Consider the following 12,001-nt stretch of genomic DNA (forward strand, 5'->3'; position numbering starts at 1 on the left):
CAACTCTAGACGTGAAGAACACCTACAACTCTAGGCGTGAAGAACACCTACAACTCTAGGCGTGAAGAACACCTACAACTCTAGGCGTGAAGAACACCTACAACTCTAGGCGTGAAGAACACCTACAACTCTCGACGTGAAGAACACCTACAACTCTCGACGTGAAGAACACCTACAACTCTAGGCGTGAAGAACACCTACAACTCTAGATGTGAAGAACACCTACAACTCTAGACGTGAAGGACACCTACAACTCTAGGCGTGAAGAACACCTACAACTCTAGGCGTGAAGAACACCTACAACTCTAGGCGTGAAGAACACCTACAACTCTAGACGTGAAGAACACCTATAACTCTTGAAGTGAAGAACACCTACAACTCGAGACGTGAAGAACACCTACAACTCTTGAAGTGAAGAACACCTACAACTCGAGACGTGAAGAACACCTACAATTTTTGAAGTGAAGAACACCTACAACTCTAGGCGTGAAGAACACCTACAACTCTAGGCGTGAAGAACACCTCAACTCTAGGCGTGAAGAACACCTACAACTCTAGGCGTGAAGAACACCTACAACTCTAGACGTGAAGAACACCTACAACTCTTGAAGTGAAGAACACCGACAACTCTAGACGTGAAGAACACCTACAACTCTAGACGTGAAGAACACCTACAACTCTAGGCGTGAAGAACACCTCAACTCTAGGCGTGAAGAACACCTACAACTCTAGGCGTGAAGAACACCTACAACTCTAGACGTGAAGAACACCTACAACTCTAGGCGTGAAGAACACCTCAACTCTAGGCGTGAAGAACACCTACAACTCTAGGCGTGAAGAACACCTACAACTCTAGGCGTGAAGAACACCTCAACTCTAGGCGTGAAGAACACCTACAACTCTAGGCGTGAAGAACACCTACAACTCTAGGCGTGAAGAACACCTCAACTCTAGGCGTGAAGAACACCTACAACTCTAGGCGTGAAGAACACCTACAACTCTAGACGTGAAGAACACCTACAACTCTTGAAGTGAAGAACACTGACAACTCTAGACGTGAAGAACACCTACAACTCTAGACGTGAAGAACACCTACAACTCTAGGCGTGAAGAACACCTACAACTCTAGGCGTGAAGAACACCTACAACTCTAGGCGTGAAGAACACCTACAACTCTAGGCGTGAAGAACACCTACAACTCTAGGCGTGAAGAACACCTACAACTCTAGGCGTGAAGAACACCTACAACTCTAGGCGTGAAGAACACCTACAACTCTCGACGTGAAGAACACCTACAACTCTCGACGTGAAGAACACCTACAACTCTAGACGTGAAGGACACCTACAACTCTAGGCGTGAAGAACACCTACAACTCTAGGCGTGAAGAACACCTACAACTCTAGGCGTGAAGAACACCTACAACTCTAGATGTGAAGAACACCTACAACTCTAGACATGAAGGACACCTACAACTCTAGGCGTGAAGAACACCTACAACTCTAGGCGTGAAGAACACCTACAACTCTAGGCGTGAAGAACACCTACAACTCTAGACGTGAAGAACACCTATAACTCTTGAAGTGAAGAACACCTACAACTCGAGACGTGAAGAACACCTACAACTCTTGAAGTGAAGAACACCTACAACTCGAGACGTGAAGAACACCTACAATTTTTGAAGTGAAGAACACCTACAACTCTAGGCGTGAAGAACACCTACAACTCTAGGCGTGAAGAACACCTCAACTCTAGGCGTGAAGAACACCTACAACTCTAGGTGTGAAGAACACCTACAACTCTAGGCGTGAAGAACACCTCAACTCTAGGCGTGAAGAACACCTACAACTCTAGGTGTGAAGAACACCTACAACTCTTGAAGTGAGGAACACCTACAACTCGAGACGTGAAGAACACCTACAACTTTTGAAGTGAAGAACACCTACAACTTTTGAAGTGAAGAACACCTACAACTCGAGACGTGAAGAACACCTACAACTCTAGACGTGAAAAACACCTACAACTTTTGAAGTGAAGAACACCTACAACTCGAGACGTGAAGAACACCTACAACTCGAGACGTGAAGAACACCTACAACTTTTGAAGTGAAGAACACCTACAACTTTTGAAGTGAAGAACACCTACAACTCGAGACGTGAAGAACACCTACAACTCTAGACGTGAAGAACACTTACAACTTTTGAAGTGAAGAACACCTACAACTCGAGACGTGAAGAACACCTACAACTTTTGAAGTGAAGAACACCTACAACTCGAGACGTGACGAACACCTACAACTTTTGAAGTGAAGAACACCTACAACTCTCAACGTGAAGAACAACTACAACTCTCGACGTGATGAATAACTACAACTCTAGCCGTGATGAACACCTACAACTCTTGAAGTGAAGAACACCTACAACTCTTGAAGTGAAGAACACCTACAACTCTTGAAGTGAAGAACACCTACAACTCGAGACGTGAAGAACACCTACAACTTTTGAAGTGAAGAACACCTACAACTCTAGACGTGAAGAACACCTACAACTCTAGACGTGAAGAACACCTACAACTCTAGACGTGAAGAACACCTACAACTTTTGAAGTGAAGAACACCTACAACTCGAGACGTGAAGAACACCTACAACTTTTGAAGTGAAGAACACCTACAACTCGAGACGTGAAGAACACCTACAACTCTAGACGTGATGAACAACTACAACTCTAGACGTGATGAACAACTACAACTCTAGACGTGAAGAACACCTACAACTTTTGAAGTGAAGAACACCTACAACTCGAGACGTGAAGAACACCTACAACTCGAGACGTGAAGAACACCTACAACTTTTGAAGTGAAGAACACCTACAACTCTAGACGTGAAGAACACCTACAACTCTAGGCGTGAAGCACACCTACAACTCTAGGCGTGAAGAACACCTACAACTCTAGGCGTGAAGAACACCTACAACTTTTGAAGTGAAGAACACCTACAACTCTAGACGTGAAGAACACTTACAACTCGAGACGTGAAGAACACCTACAACTCTAGACGTGAAGAACACCTACAACTCTAGACGTGAAGAACACCTACAACTCTAGGCGTGAAGAACACCTACAACTCTAGACGTGAAGAACACCTACAACTCTAGACGTGAAGAACACCTACAACTCTAGACGTGAAGGACACCTACAACTCTAGGCGTGAAGAACACCTACAACTCTAGGCGTGAAGAACACCTACAACTCTAGACGTGAAGAACACCTACAACTCTAGGCGTGAAGAACACCTACAACTCTAGGCGTGAAGAACACCTACAACTCTAGGCGTGAAGAACACCTACAACTCTAGGCGTGAAGAACACCTACAACTCTCGACGTGAAGAACACCTACAACTCTCGACGTGAAGAACACCTACAACTCTAGGCGTGAAGAACACCTACAACTCTAGACGTGAAGAACACCTACAACTCTAGACGTGAAGGACACCTACAACTCTAGGCGTGAAGAACACCTACAACTCTAGGCGTGAAGAACACCTACAACTCTAGGCGTGAAGAACACCTACAACTCTAGACGTGAAGAACACCTATAACTCTTGAAGTGAAGAACACCTACAACTCGAGACGTGAAGAACACCTACAACTCTTGAAGTGAAGAACACCTACAACTCGAGACGTGAAGAACACCTACAATTTTTGAAGTGAAGAACACCTACAACTCTAGGCGTGAAGAACACCTACAACTCTAGGCGTGAAGAACACCTCAACTCTAGGCGTGAAGAACACCTACAACTCTAGGTGTGAAGAACACTTACAACTCTTGAAGTGAGGAACACCTACAACTCGAGACGTGAAGAACACCTACAACTTTTGAAGTGAAGAACACCTACAACTTTTGAAGTGAAGAACACCTACAACTCGAGACGTGGAGAACACCTACAACTCTAGACGTGAAAAACACCTACAACTTTTGAAGTGAAGAACACCTACAACTCGAGACGTGAAGAACACCTACAACTCGAGACGTGAAGAACACCTACAACTCTTTAAGTGAAGAACACCTACAACTCTAGACGTGAAGAACACTTACAACTTTTGAAGTGAAGAACACCTACAACTCGAGACGTGAAGAACACCTACAACTTTTGAAGTGAAGAACACCTACAACTCGAGACGTGAAGAACACCTACAACTCGAGACGTGAAGAACACCTACAACTTTTGAAGTGAAGAACACCTACAACTCTAGACGTGAAGAACACCTACAACTCTAGACGTGAAGAACACCTACAACTCTAGGCGTGAAGAACACCTACAACTCTAGGCGTGAAGAACACCTACAACTCTAGGCGTGAAGAACACCTACAACTTTTGAAGTGAAGAACACCTACAACTCTAGACGTGAAGAACACTTACAACTCGAGACGTGAAGAACACCTACAACTCTAGACGTGAAGAACACCTACAACTCTAGACGTGAAGAACACCTACAACTCTAGGCGTGAAGAACACCTACAACTCTAGACGTGAAGAACACCTACAACTCTAGACGTGAAGAACACCTACAACTCTAGACGTGAAGGACACCTACAACTCTAGACGTGAAGGACACCTACAACTCTAGGCGTGAAGAACACCTACAACTCTAGGCGTGAAGAACACCTACAACTCTAGGCGTGAAGAACACCTACAACTCTAGGCGTGAAGAACACCTACAACTCTAGGCGTGAAGAACACCTACAACTCTAGGCGTGAAGAACACCTACAACTCTAGGCGTGAAGAACACCTACAACTCTCGACGTGAAGAACACCTACAACTCTCGACGTGAAGAACACCTACAACTCTAGGCGTGAAGAACACCTACAACTCTAGATGTGAAGAACACCTACAACTCTAGACGTGAAGGACACCTACAACTCTAGGCGTGAAGAACACCTACAACTCTAGGCGTGAAGAACACCTACAACTCTAGGCGTGAAGAACACCTACAACTCTAGACGTGAAGAACACCTATAACTCTTGAAGTGAAGAACACCTACAACTCTAGACGTGAAGAACACCTACAACTCTTGAAGTGAAGAACACCTACAACTCGAGACGTGAAGAACACCTACAATTTTTGAAGTGAAGAACACCTACAACTCTAGGCGTGAAGAACACCTACAACTCTAGGCGTGAAGAACACCTCAACTCTAGGCGTGAAGAACACCTACAACTCTAGGTGTGAAGAACACCTACAACTCTTGAAGTGAGGAACACCTACAACTCGAGACGTGAAGAACACCTACAACTTTTGAAGTGAAGAACACCTACAACTTTTGAAGTGAAGAACACCTACAACTCGAGACGTGAAGAACACCTACAACTCTAGACGTGAAAAACACCTACAACTTTTGAAGTGAAGAACACCTACAACTCGAGACGTGAAGAACACCTACAACTCGAGACGTGAAGAACACCTACAACTCTTTAAGTGAAGAACACCTACAACTCTAGACGTGAAGAACACTTACAACTTTTGAAGTGAAGAACACCTACAACTCGAGACGTGAAGAACACCTACAACTTTTGAAGTGAAGAACACCTACAACTCGAGACGTGACGAACACCTACAACTTTTGAAGTGAAGAACACCTACAACTCTCAACGTGAAGAACAACTACAACTCTCGACGTGATGAATAACTACAACTCTAGCCGTGATGAACACCTACAACTCTTGAAGTGAAGAACACCTACAACTCTTGAAGTGAAGAACACCTACAACTCTTGAAGTGAAGAACACCTACAACTCGAGACGTGAAGAACACCTACAACTTTTAAAGTGAAGAACACCTACAACTCTAGACGTGAAGAACACCTACAACTCTAGACGTGAAGAACATCTACAACTTTTGAAGTGAAGAACACCTACAACTCGAGACGTGAAGAACACCTACAACTTTTGAAGTGAAGAACACCTACAACTCGAGACGTGAAGAACACCTACAACTCTAGACGTGATGAACAACTACAACTCTAGACGTGATGAACAACTACAACTCTAGACGTGAAGAACACCTACAACTTTTGAAGTGAAGAACACCTACAACTCGAGACGTGAAGAACACCTACAACTCGAGACGTGAAGAACACCTACAACTTTTGAAGTGAAGAACACCTACAACTCTAGACGTGAAGAACACCTACAACTCTAGGCGTGAAGAACACCTACAACTCTAGGCGTGAAGAACACCTACAACTCTAGGCGTGAAGAACACCTACAACTTTTGAAGTGAAGAACACCTACAACTCTAGACGTGAAGAACACTTACAACTCGAGACGTGAAGAACACCTACAACTCTAGACGTGAAGAACACCTACAACTCTAGACGTGAAGAACACCTACAACTCTAGGCGTGAAGAACACCTACAACTCTAGACGTGAAGAACACCTACAACTCTAGACGTGAAGAACACCTACAACTCTAGACGTGAAGGACACCTACAACTCTAGGCGTGAAGAACACCTACAACTCTAGGCGTGAAGAACACCTACAACTCTAGACGTGAAGAACACCTACAACTCTAGGCGTGAAGAACACCTACAACTCTAGGCGTGAAGAACACCTACAACTCTAGGCGTGAAGAACACCTACAACTCTAGGCGTGAAGAACACCTACAACTCTCGACGTGAAGAACACCTACAACTCTCGACGTGAAGAACACCTACAACTCTAGGCGTGAAGAACACCTACAACTCTAGACGTGAAGAACACCTACAACTCTAGACGTGAAGGACACCTACAACTCTAGACGTGAAGGACACCTACAACTCTAGGCGTGAAGAACACCTACAACTCTAGGCGTGAAGAACACCTACAACTCTAGGCGTGAAGAACACCTACAACTCTAGACGTGAAGAACACCTATAACTCTTGAAGTGAAGAACACCTACAACTCGAGACGTGAAGAACACCTACAACTCTTGAAGTGAAGAACACCTACAACTCGAGACGTGAAGAACACCTACAATTTTTTAAGTGAAGAACACCTACAACTCTAGGCGTGAAGAACACCTACAACTCTAGGCGTGAAGAACACCTCAACTCTAGGCGTGAAGAACACCTACAACTCTAGGTGTGAAGAACACCTACAACTCTTGAAGTGAGGAACACCTACAACTCGAGACGTGAAGAACACCTACAACTTTTGAAGTGAAGAACACCTACAACTTTTGAAGTGAAGAACACCTACAACTCGAGACGTGAAGAACACCTACAACTCTAGACGTGAAAAACACCTACAACTTTTGAAGTGAAGAACACCTACAACTCGAGACGTGAAGAACACCTACAACTCGAGACGTGAAGAACACCTACAACTCTTTAAGTGAAGAACACCTACAACTCTAGACGTGAAGAACACTTACAACTTTTGAAGTGAAGAACACCTACAACTCGAGACGTGAAGAACACCTACAACTTTTGAAGTGAAGAACACCTACAACTCGAGACGTGACGAACACCTACAACTTTTGAAGTGAAGAACACCTACAACTCTCAACGTGAAGAACAACTACAACTCTCGACGTGATGAATAACTACAACTCTAGCCGTGATGAACACCTACAACTCTTGAAGTGAAGAACACCTACAACTCTTGAAGTGAAGAACACCTACAACTCTAGACGTGAAGAACACTTACAACTTTTGAAGTGAAGAACACCTACAACTCGAGACGTGAAGAACACCTACAACTTTTGAAGTGAAGAACACCTACAACTCGAGACGTGAAGAACACCTACAACTTTTGAAGTGAAGAACACCTACAACTCGAGACGTGAAGAACACCTACAACTCTAGACGTGATGAACAACTACAACTCTAGACGTGATGAACAACTACAACTCTAGACGTGAAGAACACCTACAACTTTTGAAGTGAAGAACACCTACAACTCGAGACGTGAAGAACACCTACAACTCGAGACGTGAAGAACACCTACAACTTTTGAAGTGAAGAACACCTACAACTCTAGACGTGAAGAACACCTACAACTCTAGGCGTGAAGCACACCTACAACTCTAGGCGTGAAGAACACCTACAACTCTAGGCGTGAAGAACACCTACAACTTTTGAAGTGAAGAACACCTACAACTCTAGACGTGAAGAACACTTACAACTCGAGACGTGAAGAACACCTACAACTCTAGACGTGAAGAACACCTACAACTCTAGACGTGAAGAACACCTACAACTCTAGACGTGAAGAACACCTACAACTCTAGACGTGAAGAACACCTACAACTCTAGACGTGAAGGACACCTACAACTCTAGGCGTGAAGAACACCTACAACTCTAGGCGTGAAGAACACCTACAACTCTAGACGTGAAGAACACCTACAACTCTAGGCGTGAAGAACACCTACAACTCTAGGCGTGAAGAACACCTACAACTCTAGGCGTGAAGAACACCTACAACTCTAGGCGTGAAGAACACCTACAACTCTCGACGTGAAGAACACCTACAACTCTCGACGTGAAGAACACCTACAACTCTAGGCGTGAAGAACACCTACAACTCTAGACGTGAAGAACACCTACAACTCTAGACGTGAAGGACACCTACAACTCTAGGCGTGAAGAACACCTACAACTCTAGGCGTGAAGAACACCTACAACTCTAGGCGTGAAGAACACCTACAACTCTAGACGTGAAGAACACCTATAACTCTTGAAGTGAAGAACACCTACAACTCGAGACGTGAAGAACACCTACAACTCTTGAAGTGAAGAACACCTACAACTCGAGACGTGAAGAACACCTACAATTTTTGAAGTGAAGAACACCTACAACTCTAGGCGTGAAGAACACCTACAACTCTAGGCGTGAAGAACACCTCAACTCTAGGCGTGAAGAACACCTACAACTCTAGGTGTGAAGAACACCTACAACTCTTGAAGTGAGGAACACCTACAACTCGAGACGTGAAGAACACCTACAACTTTTGAAGTGAAGAACACCTACAACTTTTGAAGTGAAGAACACCTACAACTCGAGACGTGGAGAACACCTACAACTCTAGACGTGAAAAACACCTACAACTTTTGAAGTGAAGAACACCTACAACTCGAGACGTGAAGAACACCTACAACTCGAGACGTGAAGAACACCTACAACTCTTTAAGTGAAGAACACCTACAACTCTAGACGTGAAGAACACTTACAACTTTTGAAGTGAAGAACACCTACAACTCGAGACGTGAAGAACACCTACAACTTTTGAAGTGAAGAACACCTACAACTCGAGACGTGAAGAACACCTACAACTCGAGACGTGAATAACACCTACAACTTTTGAAGTGAAGAACACCTACAACTCTAGACGTGAAGAACACCTACAACTCTAGACGTGAAGAACACCTACAACTCTAGGCGTGAAGAACACCTACAACTCTAGGCGTGAAGAACACCTACAACTCTAGGCGTGAAGAACACCTACAACTTTTGAAGTGAAGAACACCTACAACTCTAGACGTGAAGAACACTTACAACTCGAGACGTGAAGAACACCTACAACTCTAGACGTGAAGAACACCTACAACTCTAGACGTGAAGAACACCTACAACTCTAGGCGTGAAGAACACCTACAACTCTAGACGTGAAGAACACCTACAACTCTAGACGTGAAGAACACCTACAACTCTAGACGTGAAGGACACCTACAACTCTAGACGTGAAGGACACCTACAACTCTAGGCGTGAAGAACACCTACAACTCTAGGCGTGAAGAACACCTACAACTCTAGGCGTGAAGAACACCTACAACTCTAGGCGTGAAGAACACCTACAACTCTAGGCGTGAAGAACACCTACAACTCTAGGCGTGAAGAACACCTACAACTCTAGGCGTGAAGAACACCTACAACTCTAGGCGTGAAGAACACCTACAACTCTCGACGTGAAGAACACCTACAACTCTCGACGTGAAGAACACCTACAACTCTAGGCGTGAAGAACACCTACAACTCTAGATGTGAAGAACACCTACAACTCTAGACGTGAAGGACACCTACAACTCTAGGCGTGAAGAACACCTACAACTCTAGGCGTGAAGAACACCTACAACTCTAGGCGTGAAGAACACCTACAACTCTAGACGTGAAGAACACCTATAACTCTTGAAGTGAAGAACACCTACAACTCTAGACGTGAAGAACACCTACAACTCTTGAAGTGAAGAACACCTACAACTCGAGACGTGAAGAACACCTACAATTTTTGAAGTGAAGAACACCTACAACTCTAGGCGTGAAGAACACCTACAACTCTAGGCGTGAAGAACACCTCAACTCTAGGCGTGAAGAACACCTACAACTCTAGGTGTGAAGAACACCTACAACTCTTGAAGTGAGGAACACCTACAACTCGAGACGTGAAGAACACCTACAACTTTTGAAGTGAAGAACACCTACAACTTTTGAAGTGAAGAACACCTACAACTCGAGACGTGAAGAACACCTACAACTCTAGACGTGAAAAACACCTACAACTTTTGAAGTGAAGAACACCTACAACTCGAGACGTGAAGAACACCTACAACTCGAGACGTGAAGAACACCTACAACTCTTTAAGTGAAGAACACCTACAACTCTAGACGTGAAGAACACTTACAACTTTTGAAGTGAAGAACACCTACAACTCGAGACGTGAAGAACACCTACAACTTTTGAAGTGAAGAACACCTACAACTCGAGACGTGACGAACACCTACAACTTTTGAAGTGAAGAACACCTACAACTCTCAACGTGAAGAACAACTACAACTCTCGACGTGATGAATAACTACAACTCTAGCCGTGATGAACACCTACAACTCTTGAAGTGAAGAACACCTACAACTCTTGAAGTGAAGAACACCTACAACTCTAGACGTGAAGAACACCTACAACTCTAGACGTGAAGAACACCTACAACTCTAGGCGTGAAGAACACCTACAACTTTTGAAGTGAAGAACACCTACAACTCTAGACGTGAAGAACACTTACAACTCGAGACGTGAAGAACACCTACAACTCTAGACGTGAAGAACACCTACAACTCTAGACGTGAAGAACACCTACAACTCTAGACGTGAAGAACACCTACAACTCTAGACGTGAAGGACACCTACAACTCTAGGCGTGAAGAACACCTACAACTCTAGACGTGAAGGACACCTACAACTCTAGGCGTGAAGAACACCTACAACTCTAGGCGTGAAGAACACCTACAACTCTAGACGTGAAGAACACCTACAACTCTAGGCGTGAAGAACACCTACAACTCTAGGCGTGAAGAACACCTACAACTCTAGGCGTGAAGAACACCTACAACTCTAGGCGTGAAGAACACCTACAACTCTCGACGTGAAGAACACCTACAACTCTCGACGTGAAGAACACCTACAACTCTAGGCGTGAAGAACACCTACAACTCTAGACGTGAAGAACACCTACAACTCTAGACGTGAAGGACACCTACAACTCTAGACGTGAAGGACACCTACAACTCTAGGCGTGAAGAACACCTACAACTCTAGGCGTGAAGAACACCTACAACTCTAGGCGTGAAGAACACCTACAACTCTAGACGTGAAGAACACCTACAACTCTAGACGTGAAGAACACCTCAACTCTAGGCGTGAAGAACAACTACAACTCTAGGCGTGAAGAACACCTTCAACTCTAGGCGTGAAGAACACCTACAACTCTCGACGTGAAGAACACCTACAACTCGAGACGTGAAGAACACCTACAATTTTTTAAGTGAAGAACACCTACAACTCTAGGCGTGAAGAACACCTACAACTCTAGGCGTGAAGAACACCTCAACTCTAGGCGTGAAGAACACCTACAACTCTAGGTGTGAAGAACACCTACAACTCTTGAAGTGAGGAACACCTACAACTCGAGACGTGAAGAACACCTACAACTTTTGAAGTGAAGAACACCTACAACTTTTGAAGTGA

At 44.4% G+C, this 12,001-nt stretch overlaps 1 protein-coding gene across 1 annotated transcript in view; it reads right to left on the reverse strand.

Annotated features, from left to right (window-relative positions):
- gtf2h2 (general transcription factor IIH, polypeptide 2) overlaps positions 1-12,001 on the reverse strand; it is a 79,174-nt gene that overhangs the window by 6,836 nt on the left and 60,337 nt on the right. The window lies entirely within an intron of this gene.

Source organism: Nerophis lumbriciformis, linkage group LG20 (genome assembly GCF_033978685.3).
Source record: "Nerophis lumbriciformis linkage group LG20, RoL_Nlum_v2.1, whole genome shotgun sequence".
NCBI classification, from domain to species: domain Eukaryota; kingdom Metazoa; phylum Chordata; class Actinopteri; order Syngnathiformes; family Syngnathidae; genus Nerophis; species Nerophis lumbriciformis.